Source organism: Octodon degus, unplaced genomic scaffold, assembly GCF_000260255.1.
Source record: "Octodon degus isolate 3935 unplaced genomic scaffold, OctDeg1.0 scaffold00259, whole genome shotgun sequence".
Taxonomy (NCBI): Eukaryota; Metazoa; Chordata; class Mammalia; order Rodentia; family Octodontidae; genus Octodon; species Octodon degus.
In genome coordinates, this window is record NW_004524835.1 from 2,752,157 (window position 1) to 2,765,066 (window position 12,910).

Sequence of the window (12,910 nt, forward strand, 5' to 3'; positions counted from 1 at the left end):
GACCAAATTAGAGAAAAAGGAGGGCTGCAAGGAAAGCCAACTTTTTGGCCCTAGCCTTCCAAGGTCAATTAAGACTCAGGACATAAAATAACTTATACTGTTACATCATGTAACTCAGTAGTGTCCCAAATTTTCTGATCAAGGCGATTATGGGGCCAAAGAGGAAAGTGATTGATGATGTAGAGGGTGTCTAAGGAGAGTCACATGGAGAGAAAACATTCTCTCAAGTTTTCACAGAGAGCACATTGGCCAAACAATGGCCATGACTCATCCACATGGTTGACACTGACAAAGGATCTACAATCTGAGGTACAGGATCTCAGGATAAATCCTGAGGGGATTTCACTGACCTTATCAGACCCCAAAGCTACAACTCTTGTTGCATTGGTCCTGCTTTAACTTGGTCTTACCCATCCAGCAGAAAAGTATAAAAACGAATTATAAGAAGTAAAGCCATGCTGTTATGTTGAGCCATAGTGGACCCAGGTCAACAATTTCTGACATTGCCAGTCCAGCGGAAGACCCAATACTCTTATGGACTACTGGACTCTTTTAGAATATTTTGCTGAGTTTACACACCTATAATATTCAAAGAACAGAACTTAGCAAAAAAGGGGAAACAGATGAATATCCATTTTCTATCTGTGTATTCAAAGTGGCTAGGATAGATATATAGTTACATTCTCTTAATGAATAGAGGGATTTTTTCTAATGGTGTTTGTAAATAGAATATCATGTCCGCATCTTGTACAGCAATTAACCACTAGGAAGAATGTATGCAATGTGTTAATTATCAAAACTGTCCTACCAATTTGATTTGAAACTCTCTCATTGCTATTTGTTTCTCAATAAAATTATGAAAAAAATATTACATTCTTTGTGGGGAGTTGGCACATGTACCATAACATATCTTAATTCCATTTATATCCTCTTCCCATCCCCTTTAGTCCATCCCTCAATCTCGTGTTCTCTTCTCATTTGCAAAAGATCTATCCTCATGTTTCCTATTATCTGTCTTCTAACAGAGACTACCACTAGACCCTGCAGTGAGCTGCAGGCTCTTGACCTTGCACTGAAACCTTCAGGTCTTCAGAGTGCAGGTGATCATTTTGCATTCTTCCATCCAATTCTGCAAGCAGCCACTGTAAGACTAAGTAGAAAATCCCTTATGAAATTATCATATAAAATCTGTTCTGCTAGAAAACCCTGATACACATTATGTGTTAATCCCTGAGACTTCCTTTCCTATGCAGTTTAATTTATGCCCCATCACTTCTATAACATTTCTATAACTTGTTCTATCTTTAAGTTGAATTGAATGTTTGTAGGGAAAACTCAGCCCAAGATCCACTCAACTGTCCACTGACTCCAATCTCACACCTGACCACAACTTGAAAACACTACACTTATAAGTTCATGATCTCTATAATCACTTGAACTTTCAGTGCAGCCTACATATTCTTTTGTTTAGAAATGGCCTCTTTTCTCCAAGGTCCAGTATTCCTGCTGAGTACTTCACATTTACTTCTCAATTATTTTCCAATTCAATTTCACCAAATGACACTGCCTACTTCACAGAGAAAAAAGAAATAAGGTGAAGCCTTCCCTTAACTCTTTTCACTAACTCTATGACATAGACAGACAGACACACACACACACAAACACACACACACACTTTCTTCTCTTTGGTTAAAGTAAAGGAAAATTTTTCTTGCTTTCTAACGTTAATATTTCTGCTTATGAGGACATTTGGGAGATAGCTCTCCCTATGAAATTCTTGAACACAGGATCTAGTGCAAGTGATCATTATGGAAAAAAATACTGGAGAATTAGGAAACTACACGAAGGGACATGGAAGAAATATGGGAAAGTAGGCGAGAACAAGAGACTGAAGAGAGCTAGAAAGTGAAGCCTAATAGTGAAGTAAAAGGAAAGAACATTTGTGTCAGTGGAAGAATGGAGCCTGAGACGTACAGTGAATGTTTGAAATATGTATAATGAGGTTCAGATGGGAGAGAAAGCTGAAGATGTTAATCTTCTTACCATAGCAGAAAACCCAAGATCAAGCTGTACATCAGGCACTGGTCCTAACATCAGTATGATTTTTATTAGAGGAGTTCAGCTCTATATATTTCGGGACAGATGAAATAGTCATTAGATTAAACCAAGAAAAGGGGACATTCTTTGTTTTTGTGTTGTTGTTGTTTTGTTTTGGTTTTTTTTTGGCAGAGCCGGGGATTGAACTCAGACCCTCATGCTTGCCAGAGAAGTGCTTATTCTACTGAGTCATCTCCCCAGCCCAAAGGGACATTCTTTTTATTATTATTTTTTCCATAATTTTATTGAGAAATAAATAGCAATGAGACAGTTTCAAATCGAATTGGCAGGACAGTTTCAAAAATTAACACATTATTTACTGCCTTCCTAGTGTTTACTTGTTGTACGAGATGCAGACATGATATCCTATTTACAAACACTATTAGAACAAATGCCCCTATTCCTTGAATTAAGAGAATGTAGCTATATATCTTTCCTAAACACTTGGAATACACAGATACAAAGTGGACATTCAGGGGTTGGGGAGATGGCTCAGTGGTCTAAAGCACCTACTTAGAACAAGCTTAGCAAAGCACAGGGACTGCGGTTCAATCCCCCAGCACCACATGCCAGCCAGCCCCCGCCCCCTGGTGGGCTGAGCTGGCCACACACACACACACACACACAAATAAAATAAATAAGTAAATAATTTTTTTAATGGACATTCATCTATATCCCCTTTTTTTGTTTAGTTCCATCATTTAAATATTATAGGTGTGTGAACTCAGCAAAATATTCCAAAATAGTTCAGTAGTCCATAATAGTATTGGGTCTTCCACTTGACTGGCAATGTCAGAAGTTGTTGACCTGAGTCCCAAGCGGACATTCTTGGCAGGCTTTCTGACAAAATAATGACTCTAGATTTTGACGAAGATATTAGCAAGAGGAGCATATTGCAATGTTTAGACTGGATAAGAAAAGAAACTATTGGGGCTGGAAAGATGGCTCAGTGGTCTAAAGCACCTACTTGGAACAAGCTTGGCAAAGCACAGGGACCGCGGTTCGATCCCCCAGCACCACATGCCAGCCAGCCCTGCCCCCTGGTGGACTGAGCTGGCCACACACACACACACACACACACACACTAAATAAATAAAGAAAGAAAGAAAGAAAAGAAACTATTACATCACAGTAACTGGGCCCAACTTGGGAATAACTACATTTTAAGTTCCAAAACAAAAGTTTAAGAAGTGTTATTCCATTATTCCTTTTGATTCCAAATTCAGTTATAGGGGCCAGGGAGATGGCTCAGTAGAATAAATGCTTGCCTGGCAAGCTCAAGGGCCTGAGTTCAATCCCCGGATCCACAAAAAAAAAAAAAAAAATCAGTTATAGTTGTGTGAGCAGACTGTAATTACCACCTGCAAATAGTACTTGGTTTGTGATTAGTATATATCATCTTACTAATAGCTGAGGGTATTTTTTTCTTTTTATTAGTACATGTTTATAGTACACAATGTTTAAATTTCTTGTGTGGTATTAGTACATGTACAGATGACATCTGAATTCACTTTATCATCTTCTTTCTTTTCCTTCCCTCCCTCTCCCATCTCTTGATTCCCCTCCCTCTTTTATCCATTTGCAATACATAATGTTTATTTTCCTTCTCTGAAGTTGGTACATGTACATAACACATCTTAATTCACTTTTTCATCCACATTCACTCCCCTGCATCTCTTAATCCCCTTCCCCTTTGGGAAAGATCTACCTCCCTACTGCCTATTATCTGTCTTTTCTTTCTGTCTCTATTTATACCTGGATTTTCTCATATAAGAAAAACCAGACAGTATTTAAGCTTGTGTGCCTGATTTATTTCATTTAATATTATGGTCTTACAGTGTATCCAATTTCCTACAAATGACTCAATATTTTCTTTATGGCAAAGTAGTATGTCACTGAATGTAAATGCCACATTTTCTTTATCCATTTATTGGTTGACAGACATATAGGGTGCTTCCAAGATTTAGCTATTAGGTGTCATGCTGCTATAAATATGGATAGGGATGTCTCACTGGGATGAAGTCAAATTATAATGACATGCAGATGACATGATCTTCTACATAGAAGATCCAAAAACAATCTATCAAAAGATTCTTAGGTTTAATAACTAAATTCAGTAATGTAGCAGGATACAAAATCAACGCAAAATAAATAGCATTACTGCACATTAATAATGAATCCACTCAAAAGGAAATTAGGAATACATTATTCACAATCACACCAAAATATTAAATACTTAAGGATTAAACTATTGAAGTCAAACACCTCCATAATGAAAACTGCAATATACTCATAAAGGAAATTGAAGAGGACAACAGAAAATGGAATGATTTCTCCTGTTACTCAGTAGGGAGAACCAATACAGTCCAATTAAACATACTTCCAAAATATGCAGTTTTAATGCAATCCAAATCAAGATTCCAACAGTACTCTTCACAGAACTGGAGTGAACATTTCTAAAATTTACATGAAATGAGAAGAAACACAGAATAACATAAGCAATCCTGAGTAGCAAAAGCAAAGCATGAGGCATCACATTACAGAGTTACAGTGATTAAAAACAGTATGGTACTGGCACAAAAACAAACATTAGGATCAGTGGAACAGAACAGAGGATGAAAGACCAATCTGAAGCATGTTCAACTTTTTGATCTTTGATGAAGAGGCCAAAAATACTCCAGAGGAAACATCGTGTTGGGAGAAAACTCATTATCTACATACAGAAGTGTGAATCTAGACCCATATCATTCATCATGTTCCATACAAATAATAAAGTAAATCCCAGAACTAAATGTTAAAGCAGAAACACTTCATTTGTTAGAAGACAAATTATATAAAATTCTTAAAGTCATAGGCCTAGGCAAGGATTTTCTGAACAGAACACCAGGTACATAGGAAACAGCACAAGAACCAACTTAAAAAGCTTCTGCATAGCAAAAGAAACAACCAGAAAAGTCAAGAGTTACCAGAATGGGAAAAATCTTTACCAGGTATTCCTCAGATTGATGACTAACATTGAGACTATAAATGATGAAGCAATTAGATTCCCCAAAATAAAAGACCTTATCAAAAAGGGGGGGCAAGTGAAATGAATGGACACTTCACAGAAGTATAATAAACCAATAAATATATGAAGAAATGTTCAACATTGTGGGCCATTAGAGATTAAAAACAATAATGCAAATGCAAATTGAAACAATACTGAAACTCCACCATACCCCAGAAAGAATGATCATTATCAAGAAATCAAATAATAATAAATGCTGGTGAGGCTACAGGAGGAGAAATTTCTTCTATAGTGCTGGCGGCTATGTGAATGAGAATCACCACTTTGGAAGTCAGTATGGAGACTCCTCAAAAAAAATGGAAACCAGAACTTCTATTTGCTTAGCTAATGATGCCCTTCTAGGTATCTTTCAGAAAGGTCACTTTTCTAAAAAGAAGGGAAAAAAATGGTTAGGTTAGGTTTACATAAGTGGCTCAATCTGAAACTTTATCTTATTTTTTAATGTGACATTTTTGTGATTATAGAAGCAACATATTCTAATTTTAGAAATGTGAAGATTATACAAATGATAAAAAGTGACCTGTTACCATATTTTGCATGTATGTAATTATAGCCTTGTGTCATGTTTAAATGCATGAGCCTCAAGCCAATTAAATTGCCTTGATTTTTACCCCAAGAGAGCCATTTGTATAGTTCTATCACTTTGGGCAAATTACTGAACTTCTTTATATTTCAGTTTCTACCTCTGAAAATGATAGCAAAAATATTACCAGATTGATGTGTGAGGCTCCTTTCTCCACTTACTCACTCTGCAGGCTCGCAGGGCATCCCAGCCTGGAGCTTTTGTGGAAATACTTCCTACAAAAGAGCTAACACCACAGCTGGCTGGTAGCATCCTACCTTCTGTGAGGTCCTGGGTTCAAGCTTCAGCATTACAACAGAAAAGAAAAATAGTACCTCCCTCCCTGCTCAGAAAATATTTTATAAGTATGAAATGAGTTTATACTTGTAAAGTACTTAGAATGTAAGAAGACAAAAAAAACAAAGAAGAAGAAGAAGAACAGAAAAGGGGCTAGGGAGATGGCTCAGTGGAATAAGCACTTCCCTGGCAAGCACAAGGCCCTGAGTTCAATCCCCAGTTGTGGGGGCAGGAAGTAAGAAGAATCCAATAAATGTTAATTGGCATCATTTGTGATCACAGCCCTTGGTTTAAACTCAGTATCTAGGGCTGGGGACAGTCCCCTAGGAATCCCAGGCATGCAGTGCTGGCTACCAAAGCCAGGCATGGTGGTGCACACTTGTAATCCCAGCACTGGGGAGGCTGAGCGAGGAGGACCACTATGAGTCTGAGCTGCACAGTGAGACCCTGTATCAAATACCTACATAAAATATTAAAAGAAAATCAGAAAGAGAACAGACTAGAGGAACTTTTTTTAAGAAACTCAGGGGCTGGGGAGATGGCTCAGTGGAATAAGCGCTACCCTGACAAGCACAAGGGTCTGAGTTCAATCCCTGGTTCCGCCAAAAAAAAGAAAGAAAGAAGGAAAAAGAAACTCAGGCTATAAAACACCTATTAAATGGGATATTAAAGAAAAACTAGGGAATGGATTTCAGGGAAATGGACTTTTCCATTTCCTAAAAAGAAGAACATATTTTCTTCAAGATCATTTGTGTAATAATCTGGTTTTGTTTCCCCAGATAAGGTTAATATGGCCTTGTTGATGCTTAGTTCGGGTCAACAACCAGGAAAGCCTCTTAGTTCTAACCACCTCTTTGGCTTTTCTCTCTCTCTCTCTTTGGTACACAGCTCAGCCTCATAGTGACCCTCGTATTTACAGCCTCCCCAGCACTGGGATTACAGACTTACGCCACCACACTCAGTCTCCATAGCAGGCTCAGAACTTTCTCTTTAAATGGGAAGATACAGGTTGTTATTATAAGTACCCCTCTACCCTGCTTTTGGTGACAAAGATGCTAAATCTAACAAAAAAATTAGTGGTGCAGGGGTACAGGGTGGAGGTAGCTATGATTTTAGATCTGGCAAGTCTGCTTCCTGTGAAGACAGTTATATTGGCACTTATAAATCTATAAGGAACTCGGGAGCAGAGAAGGTCCATGCTAAGATATGATGAATGGACTTCCATTTTAGAAGGCTTTATGCTTTTTTACTTAACTCAAAAAATCATGGTGTCTGATCCTTTCTCCACTGAGCCATAAGCCTTTAGGAATGCTGCAAGTATAATCAGAGGTAGGATCTGAAGAGTTCAAGTAACACGGTTTTATTTGGGGAAGATTTATGAAAAGTTGTATTTTGGAATAAATATAGACATTTATCTATGAAATATCACAATTATTTCTTCCAGCTTTTCATTTCTTGTTATGTTCTATATGTATATTTTCAATGCCCATGTAAAAAGATGTTTTCTTGATTTCCTTCTGTTTTACTGTTAGAAAATACTTGTTAGTTTTATTGTAATTATTATATGCTTTTTTAAAAATAATTTGTAGGCTTTCCTTTTTGATACTTAATTCTTCAATTATTCTGAAGTTTGCATTTAATTTCAACTATCTGATCTTGTAAATTATAAAAACATAGTAACTGCAAAAATGAAATAAGTACTTGAGTCTTTCATACTGAGGTAAGCATTTTACACATTATATGCTTTTATTTTTCTCAACATAAATGCAAAAGATAAAAAAATTAAAAAGGAAATCTAAAACCCCTTTACCTATAACAGTTCATTGAATTTTTCTATATATTTTGTAGGTTTAATTGTACAAATTGATGTACAGAAATACATAGATAATTATAGAAATTGAACAATGCTGCTTTGTCACCTAGCTTGTCTGCTAAATTGTGTTTATGGACATATTTCCATATCAAAGACAATTTTGCATTGTCTTTAATGTGCACAAAGCAATTAAATGAATTGGTACATTCCAATTGACATAGTCTGTTCACTATTACAGTCATTTAGATTTTTTTCAAAGCTTTAAGGTGAGCAAATCTTTAATGACCATTTTTGTTTACAGGTTTTTTAGTGCCTACATTTATCTTTAGAATAAATTCCTAATAAAATTGTGAGATCATGGAAACCATCGCACATTATTGTACAGATCTGCAACCCACCCTCTGGAATTGGAACCAAGCAAATGACGTATGACATCATCCACACCCCCATAGCTGTGACAATATTTTTTCTTACTCTTTTAAATCGTCCTCCTTTGATATGTGAAAACTATTAGTTTTATTTGTAATGTGACCTTGTTAGTCCTTCTTTTGTGAATACTCTGTCCATAAATTTTCCTCAATTTTCTGTTAAAGGATTTTTAATTGATGTGTAGAAGTTCTTTTTATATTAAAAGATCTAACCAATGTTATATGTCACATGTTCCTAGTTGTTTGTCTTTTTAGTCTTGATTACAGGGTTTTTTGCCACAGATTGCTGACAGTTAAATTAATATTCTAACTTAATATTCATAAAATGATTACAAAAGCTTTCCCATCTGTAAAATTATAAAAATATTTTTTAAAACGTACTTTATGAAAAATTTAAAGAGGAAAAAAATTAAACATCAACTGTTCCTTTCACTAGACCAGCAGAAATAAGCAGTACATTTATCTAAGCTATCCACCAAATTTACATGCTTATATCTGGTAATCAGAACAACTAATTTAAAGACAACAGTACACAATCTGACAGCCATTGCTGAATTCCTTTCATTTTGTTTAGTAAAATCCTGTAACATTTGTATTTTTAACCATCTTTTATTCTATTAAAAAACTGTTGAATATCACTTCTCAACTTTTTAATCTCTGATTCAGCTGGAATTAACCTTTAAATAGTACATATGGATACAGTAGCTTTATTAAATCCCCTCAATATTTAGCTCTGTTGTCTTAAGCACATTTATTGAAAACTCTATCTTTCCACTCTAACTCATGGACTTTAGATGCTTCTTTATCCCTTGCTAAAAAACCATATGACACTTGACTTTCTTTGGATATGGTTGTATGAATCTGTCTGCTCCTATGAAAATACCACAGTATTTTATTTATTATAATTTCCAGTCCATTTTATATGTGATAGGACAAGTTACTTATACTTTCTTTATAATTTTATCTGGAAGTTATTTTTGTGTTGCAGTGATGTGAATATCTAATTTCCTCCCACATACAGACAAGGTGGTTTCTATAATGTTATTAATGGATCTATCTTCTGGGAAGGGGGAAAAGTGGCAACACCATGGGCTGGGAACTTTAAATGACTACATAAACCCAAGAAAGTGTTTGCCTTCATGAACATGGTTCTGACTGGAATACATGTTGAGAATTCTTGCTGTATAGCAATGCTGCCAGTAGAAATTTCTCTGGTGAAGGGAATGTTCCATGGTTGCACTTTCCAATATGATACTCACTAGTCACATACAGCTACAATAAAATCTGCTCAAACCATCACAGTGCATAGAGTGATGATGACTTCCTTTAAGCAGCAGGTGTGAAGACAAAATTCTGTTTTTATCAAAGGATACAATCACTTAAAGCATAATTTGGACTCATTTTGCCTTCCCAGGTTTTTCCTTTCTTCCCAAATAGCAAGTGTTTTTCAATAAGCCAATTGACTGTATTATATAAGACAAATTTCATGAAGTTTGTTTTAAGCAAAACTGCAACTGTCACTTCACACTTCATCTTTTTATATGGTCAGGTTCCTTAGAGTATGTCTTCTTAAAAACAAATAAAACATCACTGGTTCTGCTCTGCAGATCTCTGTTCCAGGTGGGTCATTTGGACTACTCCCTAGGTAGGCACACCATCAGTTCACCCTGATAAGCAGCTTATGTGTCTGTGGACTTTGTTGCTAGTTACTGGCAAACAAGAAGGTACTATGTATTTAATAAATTGTTTCTAAGGAAATTAATTTGTAAGTAAAGATTCAGAATTGATTTTACCTGTAAAACCCACAGGCCAGTGGCAGCCATAACCCCCCACACCTGACATTGTTTTTCAGCCTCCGCACACAGCAGACCTAGTGATAGCGCTGCAGAAAACGCAAAGGGCCCATTGTTCAACCTGAGTTAACAAAGCTCAAAATACAGAAAGAGCAGCTATATCAAAACGCTAGTGTTAAATCTCAACCGTACTCCTCAGAAGGCCTTGAACTGCTTTATTGAACAGAAGCATCCATGACTTGCTGTCACCTAGGCAATTATGGGTATAGCTCGCCCCTCTTTCCAACCTTCTGGGGCTAGAGTAATCCAGGATCCTCTGGTACTGCAGGGTTTCACCCACATTTAAGTACTTTCTCTTTAAATCACCAGCATCTACCCAGGTAATTGCAGGCTGTTTAGCCCGAGGCAGCCTGGAGACTGAAGTTCTCACCCAGAACAGGCAGCAGAGAGGTGAAGGCGGTGCATAAGGTTAAGCCACTGAGAGGTGTGACAATACTGGTCCTATGGCAGAGTTTGCTCTGCAAAGGAAATAAGTAGAGAGAGAAAAGGGATGAAGGTAGGTACTTCTAGAGAAGCCCATGCTCAGATACCTGGGAAATCTACTTTGCCTAGGTCCCAAGGCACACTTACCAACTCGTCTCTGGGGAAGTAGGAGCACTAGGAAGAATGTGTCCTGAGCCCCAAGACAAGGTGGAAGCACAAATACCTCCATTAGAGACAAAGAGCCCAGTGGCTCAGCATTACATGATCAAAACTGTCCTCAAATCCTCAGGAAGAACCCTTGCCACAAGGAGATCAGGGGATGGGACTGTCAATAGTTAAATGACTCCCACCCCAGCTCTTCACAGGTGTTCTGGATTCTTCCTAGGAATCCTCCCCCGTAATTGCTACCATCTGCCCTAGCTGTAAGATGCCCAGTGAACTTTCAAAACCTCTAGAATATATCCTTGCTTTGCTCCTTCCTTTCTTTCAAGTCTCTGGATGCACCGTTTAATAATCTACAATCTGGTTCTCCTGGCCAAAAATAAATATTTTTTTGAAGTTTACACAAGATGAGACTGAATATATTAGTGGGCATTGCTACTTCCCCATTCAGAGACAAGATTTCTTAAACAGATCCCCCCCACCTCCAGACAACAAAATTACCAGTGGTAGACTCCAGTAGCATTCAGCAGAGAAGCTGTTTTCCAGTACTTCTGCCCACTAGCAACTTCTGTGGTTAGTGGGTGGAGACCTTGTATACTCATTTCCTAATGTCTCCCTCAAAGTTCCTAGGTCACAGAAATTAAGGGGTGGCTGCAGGGACTAGGAGAAACCCGCGTAACAGAACTGTTAATATACAATTTCTTTTCCCAGTCTTCCTACCAAGGCATTTTTCTTAACTATTAGTGACAAATCAAATTGGTTCCTCCACTCCAGAGCCGACTGCAGGCTAGGACACTTGCAGTTGACTCTTCCCACCCTCCCTTTCTGGGTATCCATCATGAGTGTGAGCCACAACTGGACACTGGTTGGTCCCCCAAGCGACAGCGAGCAAAGACACTTTCAACCTGGAAAATGCACACAAGGGGCAGCGGGGATTTCTGCAGGGCAGAGAGTTGTCCTGTGCTCAGCAGGGATGCCCCTTTGTGTTTTCATGCGGAAAGATAGAGATTGCTCCCAATCGCCAGCGCTCTGTTCCATCTGAAGTGCCATAGGAATCCCCAGGAGCAGGAGCGCACGCTGGGGAAGCCCTTGCTGTTTTACCCTGGAGCTGCCTTGAACCCCATCCCCACGGAGTGCTCTCTTGATCGCGAGGACCGCGCGGGCAGAAAGGTTGGGAGTCAGAAGTGCCTAACGGGAAATTGTTTTGAAGGCTGCAAAACCTAAGTTAGCTACAGAGACCACAAAGATCCCGCTCGGGGAAAGCAAAGTACCCGCTCTACCTCACCTGAGCAATTGAGCAGCCTCCTACCAGGAAAAGAGCCTCTGGCCTTGGGAGCTCTGTCTCTAAACTTTCTGAGAGAGTTGTATGGGGAGAAGGCAGCCAGTAAGTTCCTGGCATGCGGACTAAGGCTATAGGAGATCAGGAGCCTCAGTTTTTGCCCGCGCCTGCCTGTTCCCTGCTGTCACCCGAGAGCTCAACGAGTTCTCCCCCAGGCCCAGTGAGCCAACTCTCTGGTTCTCCAAGCGGGCGTTACCTGAGTCTTGTAAAACAACCAGCAACGTCCAGCAGCTCTCAGGCGTATAATTCCATGTCCAAGTCGAGACGGCGAGCCGGGTTTCGAGGAATGCTCAGGCTAGGACTTAGCAGGCGGTCAGAACCTGCCCAGTGATAAGCAGGGCTGGAGGAAGACTGTTTTCCCAAGCAGCGGACAGAACAGCCTAAGCCCGTTTCTCAGCTCCCACTGCTAGTCAGGGAAAATAGCAGAAAACTTCTGTCCGCCTAGGGAAGATTTCTAGAGTTCGACGGAGCTCCTGCGGACTCTGGGGGGAGCTCCAGAGAGAGACTAAGGAGAGTTCCTAAATCATTCCGCCCTTCAGTTTGAATGGCAGGTGCTGCCTCTGCTTAGTGACTGGACTCTCCCGAGTCTCCTGCCTCCCAGCCTCTTCCTTCTGCGCAACTTTGCTTTGGAGGAGTCTTGTTCCAGTGGCACCTTGCCCAGGCCAAGCAGTGCACGCAGTAAAAGGAGCGCCTTGGCCGGAGAAGCACGGACACTCAGGAAGGCAGCAGACCCACCAGCTCACCCAAACGCAGCGCAGGCGCCCGTTGTAAACTCTGCCTGCGCTCCTCCCTCCTGCGCTGCTCCACCGTTTCCCGGGAACCCTCCAGCCGGTGCGCAAAAACTCACGCGCCCTAGCACCAAAGAGCGA

At 39.3% G+C, this 12,910-nt stretch overlaps 1 protein-coding gene across 1 annotated transcript in view; it reads right to left on the bottom strand.

Annotated features, from left to right (window-relative positions):
• Nucleotides 1–12,470, bottom strand: part of Il1rapl2 (interleukin 1 receptor accessory protein like 2) — a 1,644,749-nt gene extending 1,632,279 nt beyond the window's left edge. The window contains exon 1 of the mRNA XM_004646205.2: nt 12,238–12,470. The gene's annotated coding sequence lies outside the window, so the exon portion shown is untranslated. The remainder of the gene's footprint in view (nt 1–12,237) is intronic.
• Between the last annotated feature and the right edge of the window lie 440 nt (nt 12,471–12,910).